The 9,888-nt window shown below is 53.2% G+C and overlaps 1 protein-coding gene across 2 annotated transcripts in view; it reads left to right on the top strand.

Annotated features, from left to right (window-relative positions):
* The first annotated feature begins 1,902 nt into the window (after positions 1–1,902).
* RGS12 (regulator of G protein signaling 12) overlaps positions 1,903–9,888 on the top strand; it is a 117,855-nt gene continuing 109,869 nt past the window's right edge. For both annotated transcript variants that reach the window (XM_074320600.2, XM_074320609.2), the window contains exon 1: positions 1,903–2,033. The gene's annotated coding sequence lies outside the window, so the exon portion shown is untranslated. The remainder of the gene's footprint in view (positions 2,034–9,888) is intronic.

The raw sequence follows: 9,888 nt of genomic DNA, 5'->3' as shown, positions 1-9,888 counted from the left end.
AGAGACACACAGTGGTATCCTCGGAGTCAAACAAAGCAGATGACACACTCAGAAGAGGAAGGGGACAGGAGCAGAGCTTCAGCAAGTCGCCAGGGTGTGCAGAGTTTGGAGAGTGGACAGGCAGCGAGTGGAGTATTTAAAGGGGAAAGCAGGCAGGAGAGAAGGAGGCGTGGTGAGGCAGAAGGAAGGAGCAGAGGGTCCAGCATTGGCGCAAGGACACAGAGGCTGAACAGGAGTCCAACCCAAGGCGGTGGCTGGGACAAGCCCAGAGAAGGCAGAATTCCAAGAGGCGGGAGCGTGGCATGATCAGAAGGGGGCAGTGGTCTCCGACTGCTCTGACTGCTCTCCTGCCCACCCCTTGTACAGAGGGTTGGACGTGGGAGCTTGTCTCAGAAGACTACAGACTGGGGGGCCTTAGAGAGAACAGGAACTACTTTCTCACGGTTCTGGGGGCTGGAAGCCTGAGATCAAATCGCCAGCAGATTCGGAGTCTGCTGAGAACCCGCTTCCCGATTCATGGACAGTGTTTTCTTTCTGTCACCTCACAAGGTGGAGGGGACAAGGGGGCATTGTGGGGTCTGTTTTATAAGGTACTAATCCCCCTCATGGTGGCTCCACACTCATGACCCAATCACATCCCCAAAGCCCCACCTCCAAATACCATCACGTGGGGGTGTTAGGCTTCAGCACATGAATTTGGGGCGGGGACAGACATTCACTCCATAGCAGTGCTGTTGTAGAGACAGTGGCCCCCAGCCTCAGAGTCACCGTTTCCTGCCCTCTGTTAGCAGAGCAGGGGCATGTGCTTCTACCAGTGCCAGTTCCACATTCCATGGTGCTGTCCAGGTATTTCATTTGCAAACCCGGGGGAAGGTGCGTACTGATAACGTCCCAGGTCGTGAAAACACTGCCCTTGCTGTCATTCTGGGAGCATAACTTAGACGTCCTTGTTGTTGGGTCAGTGGAGGGACTGGCGTGTGATGGCTGGTGGCTTTGTCGTCATGCTGTTACATGCAACCCAGCAGGCTCCAGCCGGGTTTGGTGCTGGCGGCAAAACGGGAAGCCAGGGCCTAGCTAATCAGGAGTCCTGGCCTTGATATCCCCCGCCACTCCCCGCGCTTAGATCGTACAGTACACGTCCGGTGCACTGCTTCCTGAAAATACTCTGGTGGGTCACTAGGAGGAAAGGAAACGGAATTTGCAAACAGTGACTGCGGGGGAAGAAGACAACTGGAGGCAGGGAGAGCTGCCTGGAAGACCTCCGGGGGACAGAGGCGGGAGTCTGGGCGAGACGAGGGAATCAGGTCCCCGGGGCTGGGCACCCCACCTGCCTGCCCTCTGCCCCCTGTTGGAGGACCGGGGGGACACCGCACTTCCTATCTGCTCTTCTTTAAAAATAAAACGATTTCCCGTGGGATGCAGTCTCCACGAACACCAAAGTCCTCAAAGTCCGCGGAAGGCAGTCGGGAGGACGGGGCGGGACGGCCTTGGCGGGGGCACAGGAGACTGGGCGGAGGTCGAGAGGGGACCCGAGCTGGGGGTCGGGAGGGGACTCGGGGTTAGGGTTCGGGAGGGAACCCGGTGTCGGGGAGACTGGAGGGGACCGAGGCGGGGGCGCAGGGCTTACACTGGAGAAGCTGGATCAGCTGCCACAGCTTGAGCAGCGGAAGTCCCGCCCCTGCTTGGCAGACCCCGCCCCTCGATCCGCCCCCTCAGGCCCCGCCCCTCGCTTCTTCTCACCCTTGTCTTCTGTATGCTCCGCCCCTAGGGCCGACGCGCATCCAGTTTCCCGCCCCCTGGAGGGTCCGAACCCCCCCATACACCGCGCACTGCTGCCCCCTCCTGAGACCCGCCCACGCCCTTGGAGGCCACGCCCATCTCGGTCTGAGACCACGCCCACGCACGACCACGCCCTCCGAAGGACCCGCCCAATCGACCCCTCCCCGGGCCCGCCCCTTGCTCCGGGCCGCGGAGGCTGAGGGGACCGTTGGGCGCGCGGGCGGCGCGGTCTCCGCCGGCGGAGGGAACGGCCGGTAGGTTGCGGGCCGGAGGCAGGGCCGCCCCGCCTCCGCTTTCTTTCTTTTCTAGGCGCGCTCTCGCGCCCTTCGCGGGCCGGCCCCGCCCAGCGCGGCGGAGGCTTGAAGGGGCGTCCGGCCGGGTCCGGCCCCTCAGGGCCGCTGTCTCCTCGGGGACCCGGCCCCCGGGCCGCCGGCTCCTCTCCTTTTGTTCCCGGGCCCAACTCCGGGGACTTGTCGTGGGCCCGGCGCGGGTGTGGGTCGCTGTGAAGCCGGCCGGGTCCCGGCGGGAGTGGACGGGCCGGGGCCGGGGCCGGGGCCGCAGCGTTCGGGGCGAGGACCCGGGCCTGCGTGCCCACCGCGTCCGCTCGCTGCCTGCGGGGTCCTGGTTTCCTGGCCGAACCTAACAGGCGCCGCATTGTTTGGGCAGAGGCTGTCTCCAGAGACCCCAACTCTGGAAATGAGCTGCCGCCGCCTGCCTGCCGGTCCCCGGTCCCAGGCTCTTGCGGCTCAGGGGTGGTGGGGTGTAGACAGAGCAGCCCAGAGTTGTGGGGTGTAGACAGAGCACCCAGAGTTGTGGGGTGTAGACAGAGCAGCCCAGAGTTGTGGGGTGTAGACAGAGAGCAGCCCAGAGTTGTGGGGTGTAGACAGAGCGGCCCCAGAGTTGTGGGGTGTAGACAGAGCGGCCCCAGAGTTGTGGGGTGTAGACAGAGCAGCCCGGAGTTGTGGGGTGTAGACAGAGCAGCCCGGAGTTGTGGGGTGTAGACAGAGCAGCCCGGAGTTGTGGGGTGTAGACAGAGCAGCCCGGAGTTGTGGGGTGTAGACGGAGCGCCCAGAGTTGTGGGGTGTAGACAGAGCACCCAGAGTTGTGGGGTGTAGACAGAGCACCCAGAGTTGTGGGGTGTAGACAGAGCAACCCGGAGTTGTGGGGTGTAGACAGAGCAGCCCAGAGTTGTGGGGTGTAGACACAGTGGCTCCAGAATTGTGGGGTGTAGACAGAGTGGCCCCGGAGTTGTGTGGTGTAGACAGAGCAGCCCAGAGTTGTGGGGTGTAGACAGAGCACCCAGAGTTGTGGGGTGTAGACAGAGCAGCCCAGAGTTGTGGGGTGTAGACAGAGCACCCAGAGTTGTGGGGTGTAGACAGAGCGGCCCCAGAGTTGTGGGGTGTAGACAGAGCGGCCCCAGAGTTGTGGGGTGTAGACAGAGCAGCCCGGAGTTGTGGGGTGTAGACAGAGCAGCCCGGAGTTGTGGGGTGTAGACAGAGAGCAGCCCAGAGTTGTGGGGTGTAGACAGAGCAGCCCAGAGTTGTGGGGTGTAGACAGAGAGCAGCCCAGAGTTGTGGGGTGTAGACAGAGCGCAGCCCAGAGTTGTGGGGTGTAGACAGAGAGCAGCCCAGAGTTGTGGGGTGTAGACAGAGCAGCCCAGAGTTGTGGGGTGTAGACATAGCGGCTCCAGAATTGTGGGGTGTAGACAGAGAGCAGCCCAGAGTTGTGGGGTGTAGACAGAGCAGCCCAGAGTTGTGGGGTGTAGACAGAGAGCAGCCCAGAGTTGTGGGGTGTAGACAGAGCAGCCCAGAGTTGTGGGGTGTAGACAGAGAGCAGCCCAGAATTGTGGGGTGTAGACAGAGCAGCCCGGAGTTGTGGGGTGTAGACAGAGCACCCTGAGTTGTGGGGTGTAGACAGAGCAGCCCGGAGTTGTGGGGTGTAGACAGAGCAGCCCGGAGTTGTGGGGTGTAGACAGAGCAGCCCAGAGTTGTGGGGTGTAGACAGAGCACCCAGAGTTGTGGGGTGTAGACAGAGCACCCAGAGTTGTGGGGTGTAGACAGAGCAGCCCGGAGTTGTGGGGTGTAGACAGAGCAGCCCGGAGTTGTGGGGTGTAGACAGAGCAGCCCGGAGTTGTGGGGTGTAGACGGAGCGCCCAGAGTTGTGGGGTGTAGACAGAGCACCCAGAGTTGTGGGGTGTAGACAGAGCACCCAGAGTTGTGGGGTGTAGACAGAGCAACCCGGAGTTGTGGGGTGTAGACAGAGCAGCCCAGAGTTGTGGGGTGTAGACACAGTGGCTCCAGAATTGTGGGGTGTAGACAGAGTGGCCCCGGAGTTGTGTGGTGTAGACAGAGCAGCCCAGAGTTGTGGGGTGTAGACAGAGAGCAGCCCAGAGTTGTGGGGTGTAGACAGAGCAGCCCAGAGTTGTGGGGTGTAGACAGAGCAGCCCAGAGTTGTGGGGTGTAGACAGAGCAGCCCAGAGTTGTGGGGTGTAGACATAGCGGCTCCAGAATTGTGGGGTGTAGACAGAGAGCAGCCCAGAGTTGTGGGGTGTAGACAGAGAGCAGCCCAGAGTTGTGGGGTGTAGACACAGTGGCTCCAGAATTGTGGGGTGTAGACAGAGTGGCCCCAGAGTTGTGGAGGGTGGACAGAAACCCCAGAGTGGGCTGCCTGGCCTGGCACCTGCCTGGCTGCTCTGCAAGGATGTGCCCTTGGGCAGGTCCTGTCTGTGCCCCACTTTCCTCATTGGTGGGTGGGGTTCGTCATGGGACGTGCGGTGGGGCAGGCAGGTCCTGAGTGGATCTGCCTGGAGCCCTTAGCGTGGTCAGTGTCAGTTACCTGCGTGGTCGCAGCTGCTGTAACTCAAAGCCCACTTGTAAGGCCCCAGACCTGCAGGAGGGCGGCAGTGAGGTCTGCGTGGAAAAGGGCCACAACTTGCTTCCGAGAGGAGAGAAGGGTGGTGAGGCAGGTCCCCGGGCAGGGGTGACGTCCTGGAGTCCTGTGAGCTTTACAAAGGGTCTGAGACTCAGCCTAGAGTGCGCAATGGGTGGAGGGTGGCGAGGAGGAGAGGATGTGTTTGTTTTACTTTGGAAACACAGTTGTCACGTCACAGTGTGAAGTTTCATAAAAATGCCTCTCTGCCCTGTGGTTTTAAGGACGAGAGATAATGGGCCTTGAGTGCCCGCAAGGACCTCTGCTTCAGGGTTGCTCCTCAGGTGGTGACAGCCTGTTGTTGAGGCGTCCACTGCCACGGCACTGGGTGACTGCCGACGCGGGACACCTCTGGGTGGGGCTGAGGAAAGACCACGGACTTGGGCTGTGGAGGGGCTGGGAGGAAGGGGCAGCGGCAGGTGGCTGGAGGGCTCAAGGTGGCAGTTCCGTGGGGCGGGTCAGGAGGTGAGGAGGGAGACGCTGAGCAGGCCTGTGTGGCAGAGAGGCGGGGGGCTGGAGGCTCATGGGCCTCAAGGTCAAGGGTAGGCCTGTTCCCCTTTCTAGAATGATGGCATCTGAGAGGATGGCGTCAGTAGCCAGGCAGAGGAGCAGCTAGGGGGCTGGTGAGGGCCACAGGACATGGCCCCAGTCCCAGGCAGGGACTGTGATGTCGGGAGGTGGGGCAGCTCCAGTTTTGGGGTGAAGGTGCTCAAGACGGCCGTGAAGGAATAATGAAAGGAAGCGAGGCTGTGCCCACAGCCTGCACCTCCACTGCAGAAGGTGACAGTGTGTTCATTTCTGATTTTACTGTATTTTGACATGTATCTTTGTCTGAAAAGGGCCAAACAAAACAGAGTGAAGGAGAAAGCAGCGTGTTAGTTATGACAACACATTCTGTGTGGCAAGCACAGAAACAGTGAGCCGGAGTATTTTCATTTTCATTGAATTTGGTGGCATTCCTGTAAGCATTTTACTTTCTTAATTAGCATGTGTGTGATTCTCATGGCTGCTGAAACAAATTACCACCCACTTGGGAGCTTTAACGACAGGAATTTATTCCTTCACAGTTCTGGATGCAAGAAGTCGGAAATGGGTCTCACTGGGCTGAAACCCAGGGGAAGCTTCGGGAGGTTCCAGGGAGAATCTGTTCCTGTCCCTTTTCAGCTCCTGGAAATTGTCCTCAGTCCTTGGCCCCGCCTGACAGCCCAGTGCCCACCGCCCTCGCTTCCGCCGCTGTCACATCCGATCTTCAAGTCCCCCTCTTACACCCCAAGGACACTTGTGATCGCTCACGTCCACTCCCACCTGCATAACCCAGGATCCTCTCCCAACTCAGGATCCTTGAGTTCATCACACCTGCAAAGTGTTCCCTGTTAGGTGACATTCACAGTTCCAGGGGCCAGGACCTGCAGTCTCTGGGGACTACCCCTGAGCCTAGCACAGTGCTCCTGACTGCTTCTGGAAGGACTGTGGTTCTTCCCACTCCTCCCCTGGTCCCTCGGGCACGTCTGTCAGAGGGGCTGCCACTGCCCCTGTGTCCAGATGGGCTTAGTGGTTTCCCTGCTCTGCCCTGGAGGAGAGACTGGGGCTGTACTGGGAAGGGCATCCCAGGAAAGAAGATAAGTCTGGCTTGGGGTTCAAGTCTGGTAGATCACTCATTTTTTACCTTTCGGGGTTGGTGGCCACCAGGGCTTTGGCCATCTGATGAAAACTATAGTCTCCAGAAGTATACACACATGCACACGTGATTTTAATATGGACACAAGTTTTCCTGTGATTTTCAGGGGGTTCACATTTCAAAAGTTCACCAGCTTCATCCATGAAGGAGGCCCTGTGCTCCAGGCAGAGAACTCTTCTCTTGGAGCTCTCTCAGAGAAAACATGGAGTTTGTCCTGTTTTCCTTCCTTCCCTCCTTTCCAGGGGCCTTGCTCTCCCCAACCCTGTACACATGGTGATTTCCCGATGTGTGTGCTTCCCCATCTTTTTCCTTGTTTACACATTTGTAGACATACAGACACATGCACACACAGACACACACTCCATGTTATTTACATATCTTTTTCTACGTCTTGTTTTTGTCTTTTATTCTTCCGGGACACTAGCTGAAGCTAAGCCTACTGATATAAGAATCAGACCGTAGTCCTTCTGTCCTGCTTCTCCTCATCTCTGAGATGCAGTCATCTTCAGATATAGCTGCTAATTAAGCTCCTCTTTTAAACTATGTATGTAGACATTATCTTTTGATTTCTCTCAAAGGTGTGGAGGAAGCGTTAGCTTTCCTCTCTATCCATCACTGCTCCTCCTCCCTCCATTTCCCAACGTTACCATATCACCTTTTGGTTAAACCAGTGGTCAGTGCTTATCTTTTTTATGGCTCTATTGTTCATTACCGAACCGCACAGTGCACTTGAGCACAACTCCTTTCTCATCCAACCCTGTCACTCATCTATCCCCAAACTCCTTTTCCTTACATCCAGCACGCGCCCCACCACACCCCTTTTGTGGTTGTTGGGAGACTTCTTTCCCAGAGTCCCCTTCCTGCCCCAGTCTTCTGGTCCCAGAGACCTGCATGCAGTGCCGACTAGGTTTCTCTGTGCTGCTCTCCCTCTGTGATGGGCCTGTGCTCTGGGCCCCTGTGTTCTGTCTGGGCTACTCCTTCTTTTGTTGCAGTACATGCTCTTGACAACTAAGAAATGTTACATAGATTTTTCTTTTGTCTTTGATTTAAAAAATACCTTTACCCTTCAGTTAACTTTTAGTTTAGCTGGGTATAGAAATCTACTGAAAAGTATTTCCTCAGCATTTTGAAGATGTGGTTTCACTGTATTTAGTTTCCAGCACTGGTGGGAAGTCTGTTCCTTTCTGATTTCAGTTCTCTGTGTGGGATCTGGCCCCACGGAGCTCATAGGAGCGGGTTTTGTTCCCTGTGTTCTGCAATGTCCCAAGATGGTACTTGTTCTCATTACTGTGGGGGTCGGTGGGAAGCACGTGGTGGCCCCTTCAGGTTGAGGACTGATGTTTCATATCATTCCAAGATCATTTTCTTCCAATTTTGTATCTTCTCTTTCCTGAACTCATTTATTTGGAGGTTTGATTTCCTGGGCTGATGCTCTAATCTCCTGATCTTTTCTCCTTTTGTTGGTCTCTTTGATGTTTGTCCTGCTCTTGGGAAATTGCTTTCCATCATCTTCCAACTCTCCAATTAATCGTTTTATTTCCATTATCCTTTTTGTTTTTCAAAAGTTCTTTTAAATTTTGATTTCCTTTTTCTATTTTTAAAAATAACGTCTCGTTCTTCATTTAAAGATGTAAGATCTTATCTTTTAGAAGATAATAATTAAGAATACTATGAGTTTTTATTCTGTTTTTTCTTTGTTTTTCCTTTTGTCCTTCTGTTTGCACTATACTATATTCTCCATGAAACCAGGGATTTTTTTTTCCCCTCATAATTATTCGTGGTTGAATTCAAACACCAAAATGCCTGGCACATAGAAGGAACACTGCATAGTGTTTTGATCTGCTGTATTAGTACTGATTTTTGGCGGGTGAGGATTCAGATAGTTCTAACCGTTGCTGAGAAAGGTGTTAAATAACATTGACTGTCGATTGGTCTCCTTCTGCCTTTAATTCTTTCCAGTTTGGTTCATGTATTGAAGCTCTATTATTAGGCTCCCACACGTTATGGTGATGCTCTTCCTGATGAATGGAGCTTTCGTGTCTAAGTCTATTTTGTCTGATATTAAGACAGCTCCTCCAGCTTTCTCATGTTTGTTGTTTTCATGGTATAGCTTTTCCATTCTTTTACTCTCAGCCTACTCGTGTCTTTATATTCAAAGTCAGCTTCTTATAAAGCGTATAGTTAGATGGGTCTTGCCTTTTTATCCAGTCTGATAGTTTTTGCTTTTGAATGTGAATGTTTTATCTATTTATATTTTTTGATGTTTAATATCCCCCAATTGAAGACTTTTTTGTTAGCTAATAAATAAAGAATAAACACCATTTTTTCCAAAGCAGCTTGGAGGGTGAGGCATAAATAATATTTGGAATACTCTTAAATCCAATTCTAAAAAGTGTTCATTATGGAAAATATTGAATAGATACAGAGTAAACAGAAGAATATGATGAACTCATATATACCTGTCACTCAGCTTGAACAATTGTTGATGTCCTGCTATTCTTTTTCAGCTCTACTCCACGCACTCCTCACTCCTCTCATTGCAAAGTTTTTTATTTCCATTTCATATGAATATTAATATGGCTGATCTGTGTCGCCCACTTTGTATTCTATTTGCCCTATTTTTTGTTGTTGCTGTTTTTCCTTTCCTGTCTTGTTTTGGGTTAATTGACTATGTACTTATATGTACACACACACACACACACACACACACACACATATGTACATGCACATAATATATGTGTGTATTTGTAATATACATACACATTTTTTAGTATTCTATCTTAATTTCTCTATGGGCTTCTTGGCTATACTTCTTTGCATTACTTTTTTTATTTATAATTATTAATTATGGTAATTAATTATATTAATTTATTTATAATTATTTTTTTGTCAGACAAACATGGTTTTTTTTGGTTTTTCCAGGACTTTATTGGGGAACAGTGTGTACTTCCAGGACTTTTTTCCAAGTTAAGTTGTTTTCCTTTCAATCTTAGTTGTGGAGGGTGCCGTTCAGCTTCAAGTTGTTCTCCTTTCAGTCTTAGCTGTGGAGGGTGCAGCTCAGCTCCAGGTCCAGTTGCCGTTGCTAGTTGCAGGGGGCGCTGCCCACCATCCCTTGCAGGAATCGAACTGGCAACGTTGTGGTTAAGAGGACGCGCTCCAACCAACTGAGCCATCCGGGAGCTCAGCGGCAGCTCAGCTCAAGGTGCCTGTTCAATCTTAGTTGCAGGGGGTGCTGCCCACTATCCCTTGCGGGACTCGAGATGTTGAACCGGCAGCCTTGTGGTTGAGAGCCCACTGGCCCATGTGGGAATCGAACCGACAGCCTTTGGAGTTAGGAGCATGGAGCTCCAACTGCCTGAGCCACCGGGCCAGCCCCACATTACTTTTTAGTAGTCTAAAATATCTTACTGTAGTCTGTTAGGTTAATTTTGTAACACTTTACCTAAAATGTAAGGATTTTTGTCATAGTAAGTTCCATTTATTCTCCCTTGAGCTATTCTTGT

Source organism: Rhinolophus sinicus, chromosome 1 (assembly GCF_057876585.1).
Source record: "Rhinolophus sinicus isolate RSI-liver-muscle chromosome 1, RSI-T2T, whole genome shotgun sequence".
Taxonomy (NCBI): domain Eukaryota; kingdom Metazoa; phylum Chordata; class Mammalia; order Chiroptera; family Rhinolophidae; genus Rhinolophus; species Rhinolophus sinicus.
Note: the sequence above shows the minus strand (reverse complement) of the source record. Positions and strands in the feature narration are given on the sequence as shown.